Here is a 12669-nt window from a genome sequence, read left to right as displayed (position 1 = left end):
CCAGTAACTGTATAATATAAAACATGCAAAATAAGTACTGCTAAAAATAACATGTGATATTTAGGGAAAATGAAACATTTTTTCAAGTATAATTACAGAGATTGCTTTGCTCCTTTTATGTTTTTGTTTTCTTCCACTTGTTTTGCCTTGAGTTAGAAAAAATGCTTTTGATAATATTCCTTTTGTAGTGTTTTGAAAGTCTTTGGAGAGACAGGAATGTTACACTTGTGAAATCATTTATAGGGAAACTAGTATGTGGACTGTAATAGCGCTGCACCCATTTGCATTTTATTTTTCTGACCAGTGTTCCTGAATTCATCACAATATAATTATAGTGACTGCCAAAACGAACACTAGCTCAATAGAAATAAGAAAATGGGCCTAGTCTTGCTTCTGAAAAGTAATTACATAGCAGGATCAAGAAACTAAGAATCATCATGTAAAAATTACTAAATAGAAATACTGGAAAATTCTATGGCAGGACATAAAGACTATTTTAAATATCTTGCTAAAAGAGGTCAACAAAAACTATTCCACATAATGTGTTTGAAATATCTAAGTCTCTCTGGATTGCTTTTTTCCATTGTGTGCTGGCTTTCTTAGAAGGCCAATTTTGGTCTGACATGGAGAGATAGAAGAAACATTGTTTAAAGTGTTTCTTAGTTTAGAAACCCTGACTCACAACCATTATATCCAAAATTAACCTTAGGATTATAGTTACTGCCTCCTCAAAATTAGTTTTCTCCAGCTATGCAGTTTTGCAGTTTCTAGTGCATAACTGAGTGCTTCTAGCATTGATACAAAAAACACTCTAGGGTTCCTAGGGCAGTTTTCAGCATTCATGGGAAAGGATTCCTGTTATTCTAGCAATTTACAGATGAGGTGCAACCCACAATCTTATGATCTGCCACCTCAGAGGATCAGACATCCTCCCTGCTTTAAGATCCTGATGCTGGGAAAGACTGAGGGCAGGAGAAGGAAGCGACAGTGGATGAGATGGTTGGATGGCATTACTGACTCAGTGGACATGAGATTGAGCAAAGTCTAGGAGATAGTGAAGGACAGGGAAGCCTGGCATGCTGCAGTCCAAGGAGTCGCAAAAAGACAGACACGACTGAGCAACTAAACAACAACTGCTCTGCTTCTTCCTCTCCCTCCAGACAGACAGCCCTCAAGAGAACTCTTCACTCATGGGGCAACACTAGTCTGATAGATATAAGATTTATTATTCAGTTCAGTTCAGTTCAGTCGCTCAGTCGTGTCCGACTCTTTGCGACCCCATGAATTACAGCATGCCAGGCCTCCCTGTCCATCACCAACTCCCGGAGTTCACTCAAATTCACGTCCATCTAGCCAGTGATGCCAACCAGCCATCTCATCCTCTGTCGTTCCCTTCTCCTCCTGCCCCCAATCCCTCCCAGCATCAAAGTCTTTTCCAATGCATCAACTCTTCACATGAGGTGGCCAAAGTACTGGAGTTTCAGCTTTAGCATCATTCCATCCAAAGAACACCCAGGACTGATCTACTTTAGAATGGACTGGTTGGATCTCCTTGCAGTCCAAGGGACTCTCAAGAGTCTTCTCCAATACCACAGTTTAAAAGCATCAATTCTTCAGCATTCAGCTTTCTTCACAGTCCAACTCTCACATCCATACATGACCACTGGAAAAACCACAGCTTTGACTAAACGGACCTTTGTTGGCAAAGTAATGTCTCTGCTTTTGAATATGCTACCTAGGTTGGTCATAACTTTCCTTCCAAGGAGTAGTGTCTTTTAATTCATGGCTGCAATCACCATCTGCAGTGATTTTGGAGCCGCAAAAAAATAAAGTCCGACACTTTCCATTTTTCCCCATCTATTTCCCATGAAGTGATGGGACCAGATGCCATGATCTTCATTTACTGAATGTTGAGTTTTAAGCCAACTTTTTCACTCTCCTCTTTCACTAAGAGGCTTTTTAGTTCCTCTTCACTCTCTGCCATAAGGTGTCATCTGCATATCTGAGATTATTGATATTTCTCCCACCAATCTTGATTCTAGCTTGTGCTTCTTCCAGCCCAGCGTTTCTCATGATGTATTCTACATAGAAGTTAAACAAGCAGGGTGACAATATACAGCCTGACATACTCCTTTTCCTATTTGGAACCAGTCTGTTGTTCCATGTCCAGTTCTAACTGTTGCTTCCTGACCTGCATATAGGTTTCTCGAGAGGTAGGTCAGGTGATCTGGTATTCCCATCTCTTTCAGAATTTTCCACAGTTTATTGTGATCCACACAAAGGCTTTGGAATAGTCTATAAAGCAGAAGTAGATGTTTTTCTGTAACTCTCTTGCTTTTTGATGATCCAGCAGATGTTGGCAATTTGATCTCTGGTTCCTCTGCCTTTTTTAAAACCAGCTTGAACATCTGGAAGTTCACGGTTCACATATTGCTGAAGCCTTGCTTGGAAAATTTTGACCATTACTTTACTAGTGTGTGAGATGAGTGTTAATTGTGCGGTAGTTTGAGCATTCTTTGGCATTTCCTTTCTTTGTGATTGAAATAAAAACTGCCCTTTTCCAGTCCTGTGGCCACTGCTGAGTGTTTCAAATTATTACTTACTACTTAATTAAGTATATGTGTTTACAAGGATAGTTTACTTCAAAAGTTAATTAAAAATATTAATGTAAATATTCCCATACTTTCAAAAATCACTCCAAACACAGTAGAAACCAAACCTTTTTGGGAATTAGACTGGGGTTCTCACCAGTCATGTTCCTAACTCAGGGTCCTGACTGCCTAGTGTAGATATGGATCAAGACACTGGAAGTCCAATTTGCTTTTATTAGCATCATATTCAAATTAAGTCACAAATTCCATATGGACACATACAGAATTATTTCAGAAGTATATACAAATGAGAGATGCTGACTCCCTTCCACAGATCCAAAATGCCTTCTCCTAAAATGACTGGAACCAGACCATAACCACTTTAGAACCACTGCCTGCTGGAGCCTGGATAGTTTTGTTTGAGGTGACTCAGTTGATGATGGATTTCCTTGGAGGCTCAGTGGTAAAGAATCTGCCTGCCGATGCAGGTGACATGGGTTCAGTCTCCAGGTTGGAAAGATGCCCTGGGGAAGGAAATGGTTACCCACTCCAGTATCCTTCCCTAAGAAATCCCATGGACAGAGGAGCTTGACAGGGGGTCGCAAAAGAGTCAGATATGACTTAGCAACTAAACAACAACAGCTGATGATACCTTCAGAAAGGGATAAAAGAAAACAAAAACCCTCCATAACTTTCTTTTTGTATTAATTGTTGACCGTTTTTTAACTATATAACTTAGAATGGACAGAATTGCAACATTCTCTATTTCTTTTTCAGTAATATCATCAAAGAGCTGTATGTTATTCAAGAAAAAAAACTGCTTCATCAAATACTTGATGTATGGCAAAACCATACAATATTGTAAAGTAATTAGCCTCCAATTAAAATAAATAAATTTATATTAAAAAAAAAAGAATTGCTGTATGGAATTTTTTCTCTAGAAAAGCATTTATGCTATTTAAATTTTTAAATTTATTGACATAAACATATATAATATGCTCCCACGATTTTATCTACTCTGTCTTTACTTTTTGATTTTTAAGGTTATGTGTACTTATAAGTGATCAAATTTGCCAGTATTTCTTTTGTTTGTTTCCCAAAAGACTAATATTGAGTTTTACTGCATATGAAAGTTTTTTATTCTATTTAAAATTATTATTTTTTGTCTTTTAGGATTTCTCTTGCCTTGAGTTTATTATATAAAATAGGCTTTCACAGAATAAATCTTGTTTTAGCATTAGCCATTTTTTATTTATATATTTTCCTGTTATACTACTCATATCACATATTTTTGTTCTTAAAAATGATAATTTAAATTTTCTTCTTATTCAATAACTATTTAGAATAGTGTATTTTAATTAATGGTGAAGCATAATTTTGTGTAGCATTTTGCATTTTTAAAATGTATTAAGTAAAATTAGGCTTTTTCTTTTAAAATTACTTGACAGTTCTTTTAAGACTATGTACACAGAAACTACTAGTGTTTCTATACATGCTTCAGAAGAGTGTAAATGCTGAACTTGTGAGTGTATGGTTCAATATACATTCATTAGATCAAGATTTACAGTTGTGTCAATCAAATTTCTTATTCCTATTCTTTTGTTATTGTTTTTTCTTTTCTGAAAGAAGTTCAGTGTCTTCAATTTTATAGTGACTTTTTTGCTGTAATACATATCTAGTTACATGTATAAAGACCCATGAATATTATGGATTTTATCTCAAAATAACTGTCTTAGTTTGCTTGACCTATCATAATAAAATACCATGGACTGGGCAGATTAAGGGGCTTTTCAGGTGGTACTAGTGGTAAAGAACCTACCTGCAAATGCAGGAGACATAAAAGACATGTGTTCAATTCATGAGTCAGGAATGTCCCCTGGAGGAGGGCATGGCAACTCACTCTGGTATTCTTGACTGGAGAATCCCACAGACAGACAGGTTACCAGGCTATGGGCCCTAAGGTCGCAAAAATTCTGACATGACTGAAGCAACTTAGCATGCATGCATGCACATCCAGATTAAAAAATATAAATTTCTCTCTCACACATCTACAGGCTGGCCAGTCCAAAATCCAAGTGCCATCAAGATAGGGTTCATTCTGAGGCCTCTTCTCTTGGCTTGGAGGCAGTTTCCATCTCATAATGTGGTAACATGACCCCTCTTTCGTGTGTGAGTGGAAAGACAAAGACTATACTCTTGGGGTCTCTTCTTAGAAGGGAAATAATCCTAAAATCTAGAAGGATCCCACTCTCATGACCTCATAAACTCTAATTACCTCCTAGCAGTCTTATCTCCAAATACCATCACACCGGGGATAAGGGCTTCTACACCTGAACTTGGTAACACAAGAATTTAGTTCATAACAATAATCTGAACTGTCCTCTGTTGTATTAAAGTTTTTTCTTAAATTCTTTTTTATCTGACAACATTAATATAGCTGTCTGCTTGCTAGCCTGAAACCTTTTAACTCTTCATTTTCAACTTTTCTGTATATCTATTAATATAATTTAGTGAATCATTTGCAAAAATGCATATGGTTGAATTCATTTCCATAAACCTTTTTACCTTTCACAACAGAAATTTAACATATTCAGACTTACTATATTGACTGATTCTTAGATTCATACCTATTGTCTTAATTTATGTTCTATCAATTATATTTGTTTATTCTTATTTTTTCTACCTTTTCTGTATTTATTCTATTAGTTCCATGTCTAAGCTATAAGACAGCAATATGCATTCAGTTTATTTTTTCCAGGGCTTAGTCTTGAATCACAGACTCTCCTTCTGACTTTTTTTTTTTTTGGAATATAAATGTTTTACAATGTTGTGTTAGTTTATGCTGTACAATGAAGTCATTCAACCATATGCATACATATATCCATCCCTTCTTAAGACTCCCTCCCACCCCAACCCCATCCCATCCCTCTACATCACCACAGAGCACCAAGCTGAGCTTCCTGTGCTTTATAACACATTCCTACTAGCTATCTATTTTACACATGGTAATGTATATATATATATATATATCTATCCCAATCTCCCAATTTGTCCCAGTCTTCCCTCCCAATCTCTGTGTGTCCATATGTCCATTCTGCACATCTGTCTCTTACCCTGCCTCAGAATTAGGTAATTAAGATGGAAAGACAACCCTCAGAATGGGAGAAAATATTTGCAAACAAAGCAACAAAGGATTAACCTCCAAAATATATAAAATAGCTCATAGAGATCAACATCAAAAAAGCAACCCAATCAAAAAATGGGGGAAAGACCTAAATATACATCTCTCCCTGATGACTTCTTACAAATATTTCTTGCACTTTCTTTTCCTTTATCTCTTAGAGATATGTGGTTTCCAGATATTTTTCAAGCCTGGTTGAAACATATCTTCATTTTTCGGGTTCATTCCTTAGGGTTCTATTCTCTGGGTTTCCATGTCATTTCATTTCTCTTTGGTTGTAAAAATAGAGTCAAGGCAAAAGCTTAGTTTTATAATTCTGGGACAGTCACAGTACATCAGGAACAGATATGATTACATGGTGTTACACCTGGTATCAAAAAATATTATATATTTTTTTACTCAAAAAAAGAATTTAAGCCAATTTTGGGTGGGGGGAAATGTCATGATTGATCATGTGTCCTGGGTACAGCGTATAGAAGAACCTGCCAAATGTTTTCAATTTAGCATTTAAGTTTTGCTAAATGTTTGCCATTTTATTGCAGTCTTCCATGACCTCTTGTTTTTTTAAATGGCAAAGCATTATAGACAGAAAGCACACATTTTAGCAGTTTTCTTTGCTGACTTTCATCCAGTTCCTGGAAAAGTGCCTAGCAGATAGAGCTTAAAAAAAAAAAAAAAGATTTAATAAATAAATTGAAAGTTTTAAAAATACTAAAACTTAGTGAAGCTTAGGTAACTTTTCACATATTAAGGAAGAAAGCACATGTCAACTGTGATATCTCAGTATGAACTGTATTATTTCTTTGAGGTGTATTTAATGTGATTAATGCAAACATAATTAGTGGTACTATACTGATTTCTCTGTATTTATAATATAAGTTAAGAAAAAATTATTTGAATGAAATTGATTATATATGTCCCCTGTGCTTCTTACAAGACTTTCTCCTGACATAAAGGAAAGTTAAAAATGCTGAAAATCTAGCATCCTTTTTGGCAATGATCATATAGTTTTGATAAACTTGCATATTTTGATAAACTATAATTTCCATAATATTATAAAAGTTAAATGCCTATTTAAATATGCTGTATTTTTTCTCTTGAACTTCTTATTTTTAGAATTTTAAATAGAATACAAAATCTGAAAGTGGGTAATGTTTAGTATTGAAGGCAAAAGAAGAAGAGGGTGGTAGAAGATGACAGTTGAGTTGGATAGTATCACTGACTCAATGGACATGAGGTTGAGCAAACTCCAGAAGATAGTGAAGGACAGGGGAGCCTGGCGTGCTGCAGTCCATGGAGTCACAAAGAGTACGACATGACTTAGTCACTGAAAAACAACAACAAGCCTTGATTTATAACAAAACTAAATATGATGTTGAAGGATATTAATAGATTGCTTTAAAGGGCTCTATTGTGTTTTGCTTCAAAGTATTCTAAGATTTCCAGCTTAATGTTAAGGATCCTATTCTCTCTTGGATCAATGTAATCAGGATTTTGCTTATAATACCGCTAGGCAACTTTTTATCATATGCCACCCCTGGTTTTCATGTTGTTAAATTCAATGATCAGTTCTCATCTTATTGTTGACAAAATTTGACATAGAAAATCAGCCCTACTATTTTTCACTTGACCTAATAAACTCAGAATCCCTTTAATGAACCTCTACTTCACTGTTTGCTTCTTCTGGTGTCTTTTCTTCTTTCTCTTCTGCCCATCTTCCTAATATGGGAAGGGTCTATGTGTGTATTTAAGTATGTATTTTCTCTTCTTCTCAATCTATACACACTCTGCGTCTAACGATGAGGAACTCCTTATCTCTAGCATCAACTCATCCCTCAAGCCTGTCCAATATATCCCATTCAACTACATACATAGTATCTTATGTTATGGATCTAAAAGATACCTCAAATGTCCTGTGTAAAAACTACACTGATCTTGTTCAAACTTATACAAAGTGGAAACTATTATCATTAATGGTAATATTGTCATGTCAAAAGTTCAGGTCAAGAACTCTAGAGTCTTCCTACACATGTCTTTTTCTCACAGCATCCATTCAACCAGTTAGAAATTCCTAAGAACTCTGTCTTCTGAACATATCTAGCAATTAATCACTTTATCCTATCAAGCCATCTGCTACCAGGGCTTCCCAATTGGCATGGTGGTCAAGAACCCACAGGAGATGCAAGAGATGCAGGTTCAATACCTAGTTCAGGAAGATACCCTGGACTAGGAAATATATTAACCCATAATAGGTTACTTAGTGACACTTTTAACCAAATACATTCATTCTATCATTTTTGGAATAAATAAATATTTATTCTCTAAGTCTAATATTTAATATTGCAAATGTCAATAGATATCCACAAAGAAGTTTTCTGTGATCTGCAAACATTTTAAAGAGTGTATAGAAATACACTTTGCACAAAAATATGTAAATAAATTTTCTTTTTAGAGAATGTATGTCACTTCCTAAACTGGACATGGAACAACAGACTGGTTCCAAATTGGGAAAGGAATACATCAAGGCTGTATATTGTCACCTTGATATTTAACTTATATGCAGAGTACATCATGAGAAACGCTGGACTGAATGAAGTACAAGCTGGAATCAAGATTGCGAGCAGAAATATCAATAATCTCAGATATGCAGATGACACCACCCTTATGACAGAAAGCAAAGAAGAACTAAAAAGCCTCTTGGAAGTGAAAGAGGAGAGTGAAAATATTGACTTAAAACTCAACATTCAAAAAACTAAGATCATGGTATCCAGCCCCATCATTTTATGGCAAACAGATGGGGAAACAATGGAAACAGGACAGACTTTATTTTGGGGGGCTCCAAAATCACTGCAGATGGTGACTGCAGCCATGATATTAAAAGACATTTGTTCCTTGGAAGAAAAGCTATGACCAACATAGACATCATATTAAAGAGCAGAGACATTACTTTGCCAACAAAGGTCCATCTAGTCAAGGCTATGGTTTTTCCAGTGGTCATGTATGGATGTGAAAGTTGGACCATAAAGAAAGCTGAGTGTCAAAGAATTGATGCTTTTGAACTATGGTGTTGGAGAAGGCTCTTGAGAGTCCCTTGGACTTCAAGGGGATCCAACCAGTCCTAAAGGAAATCAGTCCTGAATATTCACTGGAAAGACTGTTGCTGAAGCTGAAACTCCAATACTTTGGGCACCTGATGTAAAGAACTCACTCATTTGAAAAGACCCTGATGCTGGGAAAGAGTGAAGGCAGGAGAAGGGGATGACAGAGGATGAGATGTTTGGATGACATTACTGACTCAGTGGAATGAGTCTGAGTGAACTCTGGGAGTTAGTGATAGACAGGGAGGCCTGGCATGCTTGCAGTCCACGAGGTTGCAAAGAGCCAGACACTACTGAGCGACTGACCTGAATGAGTATTGACTTTTGTAGCTATTCTTTCTTCAGTTTCTGAACAAAAATATTACCAAGATAAATTTTTATCTTGACTTCAAAAAAATTATGCTTAATACATCCATGTGTGGTAGGAAACATTTTCTCAAATTCCTAAAAGCTGCTAATGTGAGGCATTAATCATTTTTCTTATTGAAAATAAATAAGTTTTCTGGTTTCATATAGAGTTTAAGTCTCTAACAACTGACTCTGGACTCATGAATCATGAAAAGTAAAAACAAGAGAACATATGGTGGCCTTTGCATATTTTCTCCAGAGAGTTCATTCTGAAGTTTTTCACAATTTGTCTTAAAATCTGACAGTATTACTAATCTAATTTCCATGGAGAAAGAAAAATATCCCCATTTTAACTTCTTTTTGGAGACTAGAGAGGAAAATTGCAAGTAAATTTTGGTGTTATATATATGTATACATCCGTTCACTTCAGTTCAGTCGCTCAGTCAGTGTCCAACTCTGAGACCCCATGGACTGCAGCACAACAGGCGTCCCTGTCCATCACCAACTCCTGGAGCTTTCTCAAATTCATGTCCATCGAGTCGGTGATGCCATCCAAGCATCTCATTCTGTCATCCCCTTATCCTCCTGCCTTCAGTCTTTCCCAGCATCAGGGTCTTTTCTAATAAGTCAGCTCTTTGCATCAGGTGGCCAAAGTTTTGGAGCTTCAACTTCAGCTATCAGTCGTTCCAACGAATATTCTGGGTTGATTTCCTTTAATATTCTTTATAATCCAGCTCAAATTTTATCTCCTTGAAGCCTACAGAGCAGTAATCTCTTCCAACAATGGAAGTGGTATGACATTTTTATATATTTGTTTTATACATTCATTCATTCATCCTACATTCTGGTTACTATTGTAGAGAGTGGGGATACAGATTGAACAAAATGAAGATGCACTTTAGGCAAATCATAAACAAGTAACCATTTGGATCAGTCTCTAAGGGTATAAGAGGAAAGCTGCGGCTGCAGCTGCTAAGTCACTTCAGTCGTGTCCGACTCTGTGTGACTCCACAGACGGCAGCCCACCAGGATCCCCCATCCCTGGGATTCTCCAGGCAAAACACTGGAGTGGTTTGCCATTTTCTTCTCCAAGGTGTGAAAGTGAAAAGTAAAACTGAAGTTGCTCAGTCGTGTCCAACTCTTAGCCACTCCATGAACCACAGCCTACCAGGCTCCTCCATCCATGGGATCCTCCAGGCAAGAGTACTGGAGTAGGGTGCCATTGCCTTCTCCTAAGAGGAGAGCAAGCATGGAGTATATGTGCAAGGGGCTTCCCAAGTGGCTCAGTGGTAAACAATCTGCCTGCCGATGCAGGAGATGTGGGTTCCACCCCTGTCTGGAAGACCACTTGGTGAAGGAAATGCCAACCATTCTTGTATTCTTTCCTGGGGAATCCCATGGACAGAGGGCTACAAGAAGATATGACTTAGAGACTAAAATCAGATATGACTTAGAGATTAAATGACAACACAAGTAGATAAGAACACTATCTTCTGTTGGGTAGTCTACAAAGGCCTTTCTGCTCAGGTGTCTTTTCTCAACTATTTATGGACTTATCACATACTTGTCACACAGTATTTAAGGTTAATATTTCTTTATACATCCTACAGAGTTCCAGCTCTTCCATGGGTTGTCTGTATCTGTTCACACACATATGCAATGTTTCCTTCCACAGAGAGGAAACAGCACTGCTGGGTTCTCTTTTTTTTTCCTCCTACCATGGCATATATTCAGTTTAGGATAATGATCCTGCTTAAGCTTAGCTCTGGGCTTCCTGGCTCAGCTAGTAAAGAATCTTCCTCCAATGCAGGAGACCCCAGTTTGATATCTGAGTTAGGAAGATTCCCTGGAGAATCCATAGGCTACTCACTCAAGTATTCATAAGCTTCCCTGGTGGCCCAGATGGTAACAAATCCTCCTGCAATGAATGCAGGAGACCTCAGTTTGATCCCTGGATTGGGAAGATCCCCTGGAGGAGGGCATGGCAACTCATTCTAGTATTCTTGCTAGAAAATCCCCATGGACAGAGGAGTCTAGCAGGCTATCTATTCCATGGGGTTGGTCACAAAGATCAGATAGGACTGTGCCACTAAACACAGCACAACAGAAGCTTAGCTCTCTTCTTTCCTCCTCTCTTTTTCTTGGGAGCCAGCTTCCAAAAGAGCCGGGCATGTAGAAAGGCTCTAACCTGTTACTGTCTGAGTGACTGGGTTCATATCTAGGATCTGTTACTGGGAAGACCATCAGTCCACATACTTAAGCCACAGTGTTAAACGTTGACTTTTATTTTATTCCCATTGACTTTAATATTTTATTCTCATTTGCTTAACTCACTTCTTTTATGTCTTTATTCATTTGAAATCCAATGAGGAAAAGGGAGATTATTCGAAGCACCTTATTTAAGAATTACGAGGAAAGGATAGGGAAAAAAAAATTATCGAGAAAAAAAAATTATCTAGAAGAAACAGAGATGAATGAGGAAACCATCAAGGAACTTAAACAGCAGAAGCTCATTTGACAAAAGGAGAATCAACCATTTAATTAAACATCTCTGAAATACTGAGTAAAGTGAGATTAAAACTACATACCTGTGGAGCGGCCAACACAGAGTTCCTTTGTGACAGTGGAAGAAATGGTTTTAGTGTATGTGAGAAGCACAAGCTGGCTGGAATGAGATGAAGAGTGACAGACTGTGAAGCCTGTGCCGATAGCATATGAGGATGACTGCCTCGTGACCGCAAAGACGGAACGCGTCTGTGAAATGAAAGTGTAACGGCGCAAGCGCGAGGCTGTTATCGCGAGACCATTAGCATGGGGGTTAAAGGTCGGGGGCTCTGGATTCCCTGGTAGCTCAGAGGTTAAAGCGTCTGCCTGGAATGCGGGAGACCTGGGTTCTATCCCTGGGTCGGGAAGATCCACTAGAGAAGGAAATGGCAACCCACTCCAGTACTACTGCCTGGAAAATCCCATGCAGAGAGGGAGAAACCTGGTAGGCTACAGTCCATGGGGTCGCAAAGAGTCATACACTACTGAGCGACTTCACTTACTTACTTAAAGGTCAGGAGACCGTTAGCCTGGTGGTTAAAGGTCTTCCTGCTCCACTGATGATTAGCCTAGCGGTGGTCCTCTTGGCAGAGTGCAGCAAGACGTGGCCCTGGGTCTTATTCCGTGGCCCTCCAGGCCCTTTGGCCTCAGCACCATTGGGTGAGCTGGGGGCCCAGGACAGGCTGAGGACCCAGAACAGGCTGAGGATTGTGTCTCACAGAACTCTGGAGCCCCCGTGAAGGCCGGAGCCTCCCTTACCACCACCCACCGGCCAGGTCCAGACCTGGAAGCAGCCAGGAACCTCACCCCCTTCCACGCTCTGATCCCTGGAGTCCTCAGCAGCTGGAGGATATTACAGGATCATTAAGGTAAGAGCTTCAACCAACTTCTGTGTCTCCATTCAAGT

At 38.3% G+C, this 12669-nt stretch overlaps 1 long non-coding RNA gene across 2 annotated transcripts in view; it reads right to left on the bottom strand.

Annotated features, from left to right (window-relative positions):
• Window positions 1-11955, bottom strand: part of LOC132342441 (uncharacterized) — a 105571-nt gene extending 93616 nt beyond the window's left edge. For both annotated transcript variants that reach the window (XR_009490815.1, XR_009490814.1), the window contains exon 1: window positions 11807-11955. This is a non-coding gene — a long non-coding RNA (uncharacterized lncRNA). The remainder of the gene's footprint in view (window positions 1-11806) is intronic.
• Window positions 11956-12669: the final 714 nt, after the last annotated feature.

The sequence above is a fragment of the Bos taurus genome, chromosome 16, assembly GCF_002263795.3.
Source record: "Bos taurus isolate L1 Dominette 01449 registration number 42190680 breed Hereford chromosome 16, ARS-UCD2.0, whole genome shotgun sequence".
In the NCBI taxonomy this organism is placed as follows: Eukaryota; Metazoa; Chordata; class Mammalia; order Artiodactyla; family Bovidae; genus Bos; species Bos taurus.
This window is presented reverse-complemented; position numbering and strand designations above follow the sequence as displayed.